The sequence below is a fragment of the Perognathus longimembris genome, chromosome 9 (genome assembly GCF_023159225.1).
Source record: "Perognathus longimembris pacificus isolate PPM17 chromosome 9, ASM2315922v1, whole genome shotgun sequence".
NCBI lineage: Eukaryota > Metazoa > Chordata > Mammalia > Rodentia > Heteromyidae > Perognathus > Perognathus longimembris.
In genome coordinates, this window is record NC_063169.1 from 60,644,208 (window position 1) to 60,655,272 (window position 11,065).

The following is an 11,065-nucleotide window of genomic DNA, read 5'->3' on the forward strand; positions in this document are numbered from 1 at the left end:
ATGTGAAATATAACCAAAGACGCATTATAGTCCTATGCATTTAATATTTATAAAATAAAATTTCTCATTGGAAAAACAGCAGAAAACTTAGGAATTTGTATGAAAGCAAGCTTCTCATTTAAGACTAAAAAAGCATAAAAATTACTTAGTCAAACTTCATAAAAAGGAAAACTTTTATTTATCAAAAATACCTTTAAGATACTTACCTGGCAGGGGAGACACCATGATCAGGCAGGTGGTTCTCCCAGGGCGAGGCTCATCCATTGCACTTTGGCTGTGCTGACCCCTGCGATTTCCCCAAATGCGGGAAACTCGACTGCACAATTTGTGTTAGTGGGGGACTGCGTCCGCGCTCTCCCCCGGAAAAAAAAAATACCTTTAAGAAAATCAAAAGGAAGTCCACAGAGTAAGGGAAAAAACTGAAATATAAACCTGTTAAATGGCTTATTTACAATACATAAAAGACCATTCAATTTAATAAGAAAACATCCCTTTATTTAAAATAAATAAAAGATTTAAATAGATACTCAACAAAGAGCAAACAGAGGTGAAAAACAAGCACACAGAGAAGACATAATATGATTAATCATTAAGAAAATGCAAATAAGAATTGCGATAACCAAACTGGCTAATATTTAAAGGCTGGAATTACCAAGTGTCACACGAATGCAATGCAACACAAGCCTTTCAACACTGAGGATTCTGTATAGCATTTAGGGAAATATTTGAGACATCTCTTATAAAGATAAATAAATATATGCTTACTCTATGAGCCTACAATTACTCTTCTAAGTATATTGATCCACGGGAAAGAAAAACATGTCCACAAGGCATATACGAAGATCTGTTTGCAAATGAAAACTGCCTTCATAGCCATCAAAAATGAAAACAAAACAAATGACCTTCAACTGATGCATGGGTAAACAAAGTGGAAATATACATCTATATCAGAATACTCAGCAATAAGGAAGAAATCAGGTAGACATTTGCATCAATATAGATGACTTTCAAAAGGAACTACAGGGCTGGGAATGTGGCCTAGTGGTAGAGTGCTTGCCTAGCATGCATGAAGCCCTGGGCTCGATTCCTCAGCACCACATAAACAGAAAAAGCCATAAGTGACACTGTGGCTCAAGAAGTAAAGTGCTTGCCTTCAGCAAAAAGAAGACAGCAGTGCCCAGGCCCTGAATCCCAAGCCTCAGGCCTGGCATTAAAAGAAAAAAAAGCAACTACAAAATGCCAAACACAAAGTATTTATGAAATGTAGATCTATTAAATTAAAATAAAGTTGCATGCTATGTTGTTCTTGTTTTTATGAAATATTAGAAAAGCAAAACTGTAATGATTCTAAGCAAGTGTGTGTGTGTATGTGTGTGTGTGTGTGTGTGTGTGTGTTGCCAGGGGCAAGGAAGTTGGTGAAAATAATGTGTGACAAATAACTAGAAATTTTGACATTACAGAAATGGTCTCCATAATGATGTTCTTGGACTTGGCTACCATTTAAAATTGTCAGGATTCATCTAATCAGACATGGAATCAGTGGATTTGATTGTATGTAGGTCAATAAATCTGACAAAAACCAAAAGGGAAACAAAAAAAGAGGGAAATGGTCTCTTTATGAAACAATTGTACCCTTTGCCGAAAGCCAAAATAAGACACAAAAGATTAAAGATTTTTACTGAGAAAAAGGTTTTAGTGAAAGTATTTTCTACTTTGTATTTCTGAGCATTCTCCAGGAAAAAAAATGAAATAATAGGATTTGAAGTGAGGGAGAGTTAAAAAAAATAAGATCAAGTAAGAAACAGATGGAGAGAGACAGAGACAGAGATTCTAACAAACACAGAGAAGGAATTGTGTGGTTGACTTACAAGATTTTCAAGGCTTTACTGAGGTCATAGTGCAACTTGCAAGGTAGAATATTGGTATAATTACTTCTTCATACTAGGAAATAAGTATTTTACAAATAGAGCCTTCAGTTGATTAGATGAAGCCCATTCCCATTCGAAGAAAGTATATTTCATATGTAGTCCACTTATTTAATGTTAATCTCACCTTTAAAATATCTTCCCAGAAATATCTAGAATAATATTCGACCAAATATCTTGATTCTATGGTTTACTAACATTGTTACATGAAAATAGCCACCAGAATAGGCAATACTATTATACATATTAAGTTATTTTTCTTCATTCTGAACCAGTTAGACAGAAGTTACATTCTCTACCATTAGAGGGTAAGAAACTGAAATTTCAAGAAATTATTTGAATCCTCATCTCTCCTGGGTGGCAATAGGTGATTGTGAAATGTAACCCAATTATACAGTCTTAAGGAGCATTGTCTGTGGCCTCAGAGAGAGCAAACTCAGCACTTTGGGCCTCTGTCTACAAAATTAATATACCAAGTACACAGAAGTGTGACCGGTAGATGTATTATAAAGTATCTGAGCCATTGGAGATCTGGCATGACAGCATTTCTCCCAATATCCTGGTACTGCTAAGCTCTGGTGGTTCCTAACAAGTCCTCTCATAACCACAGCCTTTATCCTAGGCCTAACTCTAGCCCAAGTCCTCGTTGCTTGCCTAGGTGGTCTACGTACACTATAGCATAGTCTCCAAGCCACATGAGGGACTAAAGCAATCACCCTCCATAACTACAAACAGTGCCCAAGAAATCTGAGAAAGCAATGGCAAAATTGCTTTTGCATTCCTTTACGATGTTCCCTGACATTCCCCAGAGATGGATAGTTTAAAAATTATATGTATGTAATATATGTATGTATGTATGTATGTAATATGTATGTATACATATTACATACATACATACATACATATATACATATATACATACATATATACATACATATATACATACATATATACATACATATATATACATATATACATATATACATACATATATATATCCCCAAGAACTTGTTCTAAATTGCCAGTCACCCAGAGACAAAAGTGGGCACCAAATTTTATCAACAACATCAACCATAAAAACCAGGTACCTTTCTTGATGAGTGCTTCTCCAAGGATAGCAATGAATATGATGTCACTTAATCCTGTCTCTGACCCAGTTAGGTAGCTATTATCATTCTTCAAGACAGATCAGAAACTGATTAGGTATCAAAGAAGTTAAGGAAATTCAATTAGTACGAGTCAGGATTTGCACCTTTGTTAAAGAGAAAGACTGTAAATGTGTGCACCACTGTGTATGTCCAGCACAAAAGGACTAATAAAAACCACTCAAAATGGAGAAAGGGAACCAGGAGCTGGTGGCTCATGTTTGTGCTTCTAGCTACTCAGGAAGCTGAGATCTGAAGATTGATCAAAGTTATACGCCAGTCTAGGCAGGGCATGAAAGTTCCTGAGACTCACTTCTAGTTAACCAACAAAGGGGGTCGGGGGTGGGGGGAACTAGAAGTGGAGCTGTGGCTCAAATGGCAGAGCCCTACTCATCTTGAGCCACAAAGCTCAGGGACAGTAACCAGTCCCTGAGTTCAAGCCCCTGAGCTGCCACAAAAAGAGATAGGGGGTGGAAAACAAGTTATATTTAGAAGTGGATATGAATAAGGATGGAAAGCATTCAGCAATTTTCTCATTTGGAGGCCCAAACCCACATCACAGAAGTAAGTGGTAAGAATTGAAGGCAGAGTGGGGGCTGGACATTTGACAAAAGGCTGCTTTCTTCTCCCCCATTGTAACTCCACACTCCAAGACTTACCCAATACTCCATGTTCTGGCATACCTTCTCAGCATCTTCACATCTCAGTACTATTCTAAATAGAAAATCTGTCATGCTCAGCTTTCTTTTGGAAAGTGATTGGAGGTAAGTAGGTGGGTATGGTAGCAAGGAGAAACTACCAAAGGAAAAAAGGTGGGAAGTGGGTGGCGGTGGGTCACTGCAAATGAAAAGAAATCAGAACTATATTTGTACTTACTTGGAAAAAAATGACTAAGTAAAATAAGTGTGATCATTTGAAGCAGTCAGTCATTTTGAACTTTGTAAAAAGGGCAAGATGCTTTTATTTTCTCCCACTCCAAGCCATTTTAAAGCAATCCAAAAAGGGTTGCTTCTCCCAGTAGTGAGATGCTATAGAGCTATTATCTGCAAAGAGGGAGTTTGAAGGATCAGAGCATACATTTTTTTGAAGTGTAGGGGTGGTAGACTCTAAAGAAAAATCAGGTGTTTGTTCTTGCGTGAGTCAGCATGGATATGGCATAAACAGATATGCAGCAAAAGATAACTTCAGGCAAAATCTGTTGAGAAGCAAATGATAAGCAGCTTTACCTTTTCTAAATAAAACTATATAGCATATTTTTCCTGATGAACACTGGGGATAGGGTATCAAGAGATCTACACTAAGGTAGGACAGGACAGTAAGCTAAAATATCTCCCCATTACCAAACCATTCTACATGGTAAAAGCAAGGTAGTCATGTCTCTCATGGAAAGAGAAGATTCACTCATGTACTCAAGGCTGGTCAGCTTATGAAGATGAAAGACCAATGGAGACTGATTTCAGACAGTAAAATGGAGACTGATACTTACTGTCTGAAATGAGTCTCAAATCTGATGACAGGGCTTTTTGATCTTCACCACATGCAGAGGATTAATAAACTCTAAAACTCATCTCAAGAAAAAGAATGGAACAGTGAAGGAATCTGTGTTTGTTTGTTTGTTTGTTTGGGCTGCTGGAGCAAAGTACCAGGAAGTAAGTGGCTTACCTTGGATCACAGTTCAAAAGTGACAGGGTGGATAAACTATAGGGGAGAATCTTTCCTTGGCCTTTCAAGCTTTAGGAAAAAGGCATTCATTGTTGGCATTCCTTGACCTGCAACTGCCTGAATCCAGGCTCAACCTTTGTCATCCACCACCTGGCATTCTCCCAAGTGTCTTTGCCCTTAATGATATTTTCTCTCTTCATGAGGAAACTAGTGATATTTAATTCATCTTAATTCTACTAACAGAATCTTAGCATGATTACATCTAGAGATGAAGAAAAAGATCACATTCCCAGATAGTTGGGGGCTAGCATGTCTTTTATCGGGGACACCTAGGGGAAACCTTGTAACTCATGACCACATCTCCTGTTCATTCTATGCTCCTCATGGAGTCAACAATTGTGTCCACAATTCCTCCAGGAAAAAGCAAGCAAGGAGTAGGTCCTGAAAGGGGAAGGTGCCAAAAGTCCTGGTAGGAGAGATCAGGAGACTCAAGAGAAGTGAGGGACAGCAGAATTTGACCACAAAATTTTGTTGGAGTTATTAAGAGTACAAAAAGAAAGAAAAAGGGGTGAGTTGCAGTGTTAAATTCTCAGGAAGCTCTGATGTGAAGATTCGAGGAACAACAGAATGATAACTTTACCTCCTCTCATCTTCAGCCCCAACATGTATAGTATTTTTTTTTGTTTTAAAACTGGATTTTCTTTTTCTTTTTCTATATTTTATTATCTTTAAGGAGTTGTACAATGGAGTTGCCATTCAACAGAGCAACTTATGCATGCATTTAGATCAATGTCACTTCTTTGAACATTCTTACCCATGCCTTCCAATTTAACCTTTCCCTTACTTTCCTTAATTTTATACAATATATATTGAATTTTGATTACATGTTCCCACTTCTTGTCTTCATTTGTCCACCCCTCTCCTCTTTCTGAAGTGTACAGTTTTAATGGAAGTTTTACAACATACCCTTTAATGTTGGTATTTTTCCATTAAACATATATATGTTAAATTATATATATTTATATGAAGCCTATTCTAAAAATTTTAAGGTATATTTCAGAACAATTGAACCAGAAAAGATAAGCTGCCTCACTAAAGGGTCCCAACTATAAGATGGTTTTGAATAGATCTATTTCTTAATGTTAAACTAAGTAAAGTTAGTTTCATCCATATTCCACCCCAGGAAATATTACTGGTTCAATTGATGCAGATTTACATTCACTCTACATATAAAGAAGTGTTTGGCAAACATAATACTTTAAAATATAAAACAAATTGTAAAGAGAAGACTACATTAATAAATGGAGTAAATTCAAGGGTTGATGCCTCTATCTTAGACAAAGAGAAAAACTGTCACATCTGAAAATAGATCTTGACAGCAAGAAGTAATTCCTCCAATACCTTTCCAGGACATGACACATCAAAATAAAACAAGGATGCTATATTAGCCAGTTTCCATTAAAATGGCAGTAGAGGTTAAAGAGAAAAATGCTTATGCTCTATTCAAAACACTAAGTAGAAAAAATAAATTTCCCAAGAGAAATTAAAAGGGCACATCTAGTTATAATGTTATAATATATAAGTGTGTAATACCCAGTTGGTTGAAGATAATAAATTCTATTAAGGAATTTAAAATTTTCTTGTTATAAAAATTATGCAAAGGCCATTATGTATATACACAATCTACCCTCCTAGAGCAATAAAAGTTGATAATTTTGACAGAAACAAACAAGAAGACAACACTGCTTTACAAGAACCCATGTCATTTAGAACACTTACTTGTAAAGCTGAGCTGACTCTAAGAAAACATAAACAAGGAAGTAGTAACTTCTAGAAAAGCATATAAATTGGAAAAGTTACCAGGCAATTAAAACCTCAAAACAGTAGAAAATGCTTCCAAAAAAGTGTCTTAAGTGTTTCAAAATATGAAGGAAGAATAAAACACTAAACATCAATGATACCAATGTAAAAAAACATGTCTGGAAAAGTTTATTTCTGGAAATGTTAAAAGCTGATCACTGAAATACAGAGTGAACGTGATGGGTACAGAAAAGCATTGAAAGAAGAGGGAAATAAGATGGCCAAAGAAAAGCTTGAAAAAAGCCAGAGTGGAAGTATAACTTACATGGCTGAGCACCAACCAAGCTAGCTCAGGTCCCAGCCCCTGAGTTCAAACTGCAAACCAAACCAAAAGAACACTTTTTTAATGTCAGAGAAAAAGAATGACTTTCCCTACTTCTTCACAGGCAATGTAAGTTATTACATGTAAACTTACCTGGTTTTCCTCACATCCTTCCTATTTCTATTACATCCATTTCCTTTCCTTTCCTCTTGACTCCCGTCTTTCACTTACAGAGACATTCTGGTATGCAGATGAGGATGTCAGTGAAGTGCTTCTCCTAACTTCTAGCATACATGCTGAGAATGAAATGGAGATGGATGTAATTAATGAGATTAGCCATCTGTACCAATACAAGAAATGTCCCTCAGGAGTGAGGGGCTGAAGTGCTCGAGGAGCATCCTGTAGCCTCAGCACACTCAGTGCTCTCTCAGAGAATCATTAGCCTGTCTAGGGTTATCAACTGAATCATAAAATCATACGATTAGGAGACAGCTCAATGTTTAAATAATTCTAGCGAAGCTACTTGTATAATTTTGTTCAATTTGTCAAACATTTTTCTCATCTATATAGTAAAGTGAGTGGCACATACTTCACTAGATTGTACAGTTAAATGGCAGAGCATATATGGCGCCCATCCATGGTGCCAATGAGATCTGACAGTGACTGTATCTACAACTATAAAGGAACTGCTTTGTGCTGGCTTTTCATTGCTATGACAAAATATCCAAGACAAACAAATGGAGCAAAGGTTTATTTTTGACTCATGGTTTCAGAGTTTTCAATTCATAGTCCCTTGACTCCTGTCCCTTGACTTCTGTCTGTGGTGACGCAGAACATTGTGGGGTTAGAGCAAACTGCTTATATAACAATAGTCAGGAAGTGAAAAGAGAGAGGAATGGACCAGGATCCCAATAGAACCTCTTAGAGCATATCCTTAGTAACCTACATTCTCCAGCTAGACTCGACCTCTAACGTCGCCACCATTTCCCAATAGAACCATCATCAGATGAGGAAAACTCTCCAATACGTAAGCACTTGGGGGGCACATTTATGATCCAAATCATAATAGCATTGTTGCTTAACGGGTATATAAGAATCACTAGCATGACACACAGAAAACAAACAGAAAGGCAGTTATAACTGTTTTGTATGGCTCTTCCGTAACCAATGAATCTATATCATCCAGTTATCTTGCCAGTAGATTTCCATGTAGTGTGTTGAGCTACCATAGATCAAGAGCATTAAAATCATCCCATTAATTCTCATTATTCTAATGTATTACTTGTCCACTAACTCAGTAATTTGTCTTCTTAAGTAACTTTCTTATTGATCGAGACAGAAATAGTTTCTTGACATGTATACTTTTCATCATAAAAGCTGCCATTCTTGTTTAATATTGTGTCCATCCCTGAGACATTGGTTATCTACCAGCATATGGGCATAGTCAGATTGCTACCTCTTCAGAGTTGATCATCATCTGGCCATGGCTTATCTGACCTCACTGAAGTTAATGACTGAGCATTCCCACATTTTACTGTGAATCTCTTCTTTTCTTTCAAGTATAACTAAAGTACCACTTCATTTATGATAATTCTTTCTCTCTCTCTCTCTCTCTCTCTCTCTCTCTCTCTCTCTCTCTCTCTCTCTCTCTCTCTCTCTCTCTCTCTGGAACAAAGAGCAATTCTTCTTAAAGCATTGAAACACAATGTGTTCTCCTAGACAAAGGGTATCCATGCCTATTTTAGATGCAAATCCCATTGGGATTCTAGGTGTCATTTGGCTGTCTTACTGCCACTCTGGCAGTTGAGTTCCAGCAATGGTACAATGAGACACCCCTGCACTCCTTATTGCTATTTGAATGTGTAATAGAGTTCTCTATCTCATACCCGGTGGCAAGCTAACTTGTTAGTTTGTTAGTAGCATAAAATACCAGGCCCCGAAAGATGGAGGTAGGAAAAGAGATTCAGACAAACTCACTAAAGCCACCAGCATGACCATTTTTATTGCAATGTATTTACCATAGCCAAGATATGGAATCAGTCCAGATGTCTATCAATGGATGAAGGGATCAAGAAGATGTGGTATGTATATACAATGGAATTTTATTCATCCATCAGAAAGAATGACATTGAACATTGGACTAAAGAGATGATGAAGAAACATTTACAGCTTAGGAAAATCACTTCCAAATTTACCTCCTAGTAATGTATGAGTTTTGTACCTGTGGCCTGTGGTCTGCACAATGATTTCCTTCCAACTGCACAGCAAGGTACTTACTGCCAGTCTGCATGATCCAGCTAGACCTGGAGCCTGCCAGCCTTACTGATGGTTTCCTTCTCATACAGGAATGAGATTGTCTAGAATTAGATTTCATGCATTATGAAACAACTGTCTTCTATAAAAGTGGTGACGCTCTGAAGTCTTTTCTCTTGTAATCCAAAGCACATGAATTATCTGGCAGTCCAGCATACAAGGGAAGTCCCAAGAGAAGATAAGAATTTTCTTTTCCTTGCATGGACCTCTTTTAAAATTTAAGTGGCCCTAGGAGAAGAGTGTGAAACTGAGCCACAAGGATGTAACATGCTAAGAACAGCACTTCCTCTCTAAGTGTGTAAGTCTTGGGTATTCCCTACTCAACCCAGACTATCACGCAAAGGCTTTTTCCAGCTTCTCAATTAGCCAGGCCTATTTCTAAATCCACTGTCAGAGCTGATAGAATTGAGTGACAAGCTACATCAGACTTTAATGAGTCCAAAGGGTTGGCTGGTTCTGCCATCCAGCAGATTCTCACAGAGGAGTCTAAGCTCAATTCCTTGCTAGGTACAAATTGAGTATGCATAACAGACCTCTTAAGGAATATGTTATAATTTTTTAAGTATATCTTGTATTTCACTAAACAGCTTGCAATTAAGATGCACTGGGGAGGCTTCAGAGGTGAAATAGGGAGTAACAGAATAAGCTTTTCCAATAGTTAACTCCTGAATTTTATCTTCTCTTAGTTTGCTGTTTTCCATCATGTTTTTATGTTGTGCTAGAGTTTGAGGTGTGGTTGTCATTTTTAAGAAGGACAGGTTCATTATTACAAAATACTTAAGTGCTTCTCAGAGAATGTTGAATTTCCACTTAAAATAATGAACATTTCCAAGTTTCCTCAGTTTAAATCTTCTTTGATATAATGCATTATCTCTTTCTTGGGATTTCACAGTGAGAGCACAATTCCTCCCAGCTCCTGCTGCCTGACGCTCACAGCGATGGTGAGCTTGTAGTCATCTGTTCAGAAAGTGCTTTCCTTGATGCACTGGGACTTCTAAGAGCACTGGGCTCATCTGCCCACTTGGTACCCAGCAGCCAGAACCTCACCTAACACAAGCCTGACATTTAAGAAATAATTTCTTTATGCACATAAAGTTTGTTCACTACCCAGGATGGGGTGCTCAGTTAAGTCAATCCTTTCCTGAAAAGAAAACAAAAAAAAAAACTGAACTTGTTGATTAATATTCACAAAATACCACAATTCTAACTCTTCAATTTTTCCAACACTGATATTCTGACAGAAATAAAGATGAGGCGCAATGCAGCATGTCACAGTTCCTTAACTTGTGAAGAGCCTGAATACATAACATGCTATATGATTCAGACCATGATTCAAAATAAATGTGAGTACCAATTTACTGAAGAGCAGTCATTATCTACAATAGCCAGCAGGGTAGGAACAATATCTTTTTAAAATTATAGATTTGAAATAATAATGATAGAAGTTATTGCTAGATGCCAACCAAAACTCAGGATACTCAGTTAAGATACAGACAAAGTAGCTTCTTCTTCCATGGGGAGCTGGCCTCTCTTCCAAACTTATACACTTGGAGAAAAAAAAACACACATATGGAATACTCAAAGAGCTTCTATAGACACAAGTGTCCATGAGGGTAGAAGGGGAGAGTCTCTACCAGGAAGAGTTTCTACATCTGCAAGCTTTTGGGTTGCTATGGAGTCAAGAGTAAGGAGAGGTGAGGAAAGATGAGACTATTGAATTGACAATGATGTACTTTATCAGTGTGACAAGAAATTAGGGTTGGGCAGTTATAAAAAAAGCAACATATTTCTGACCTCATCAGTGCTTCCAACTTCTAGCTAGTTTTGAATACCCTTCTTCTTGACCTGTTGCTGGCTTGGTACAAGACTGACTTATTGAGGCAGATATTCTGACTTAT

General features: G+C 37.3%; 1 non-coding gene across 1 annotated transcript; it reads left to right on the forward strand.

Annotated features, from left to right (window-relative positions):
• Positions 1-198: 198 nt before the first annotated feature.
• On the forward strand, positions 199-362 carry LOC125357809. The gene has a single exon (XR_007212212.1). It is a non-coding gene; the product is annotated as a U1 spliceosomal RNA (small nuclear RNA).
• Positions 363-11,065: the final 10,703 nt, after the last annotated feature.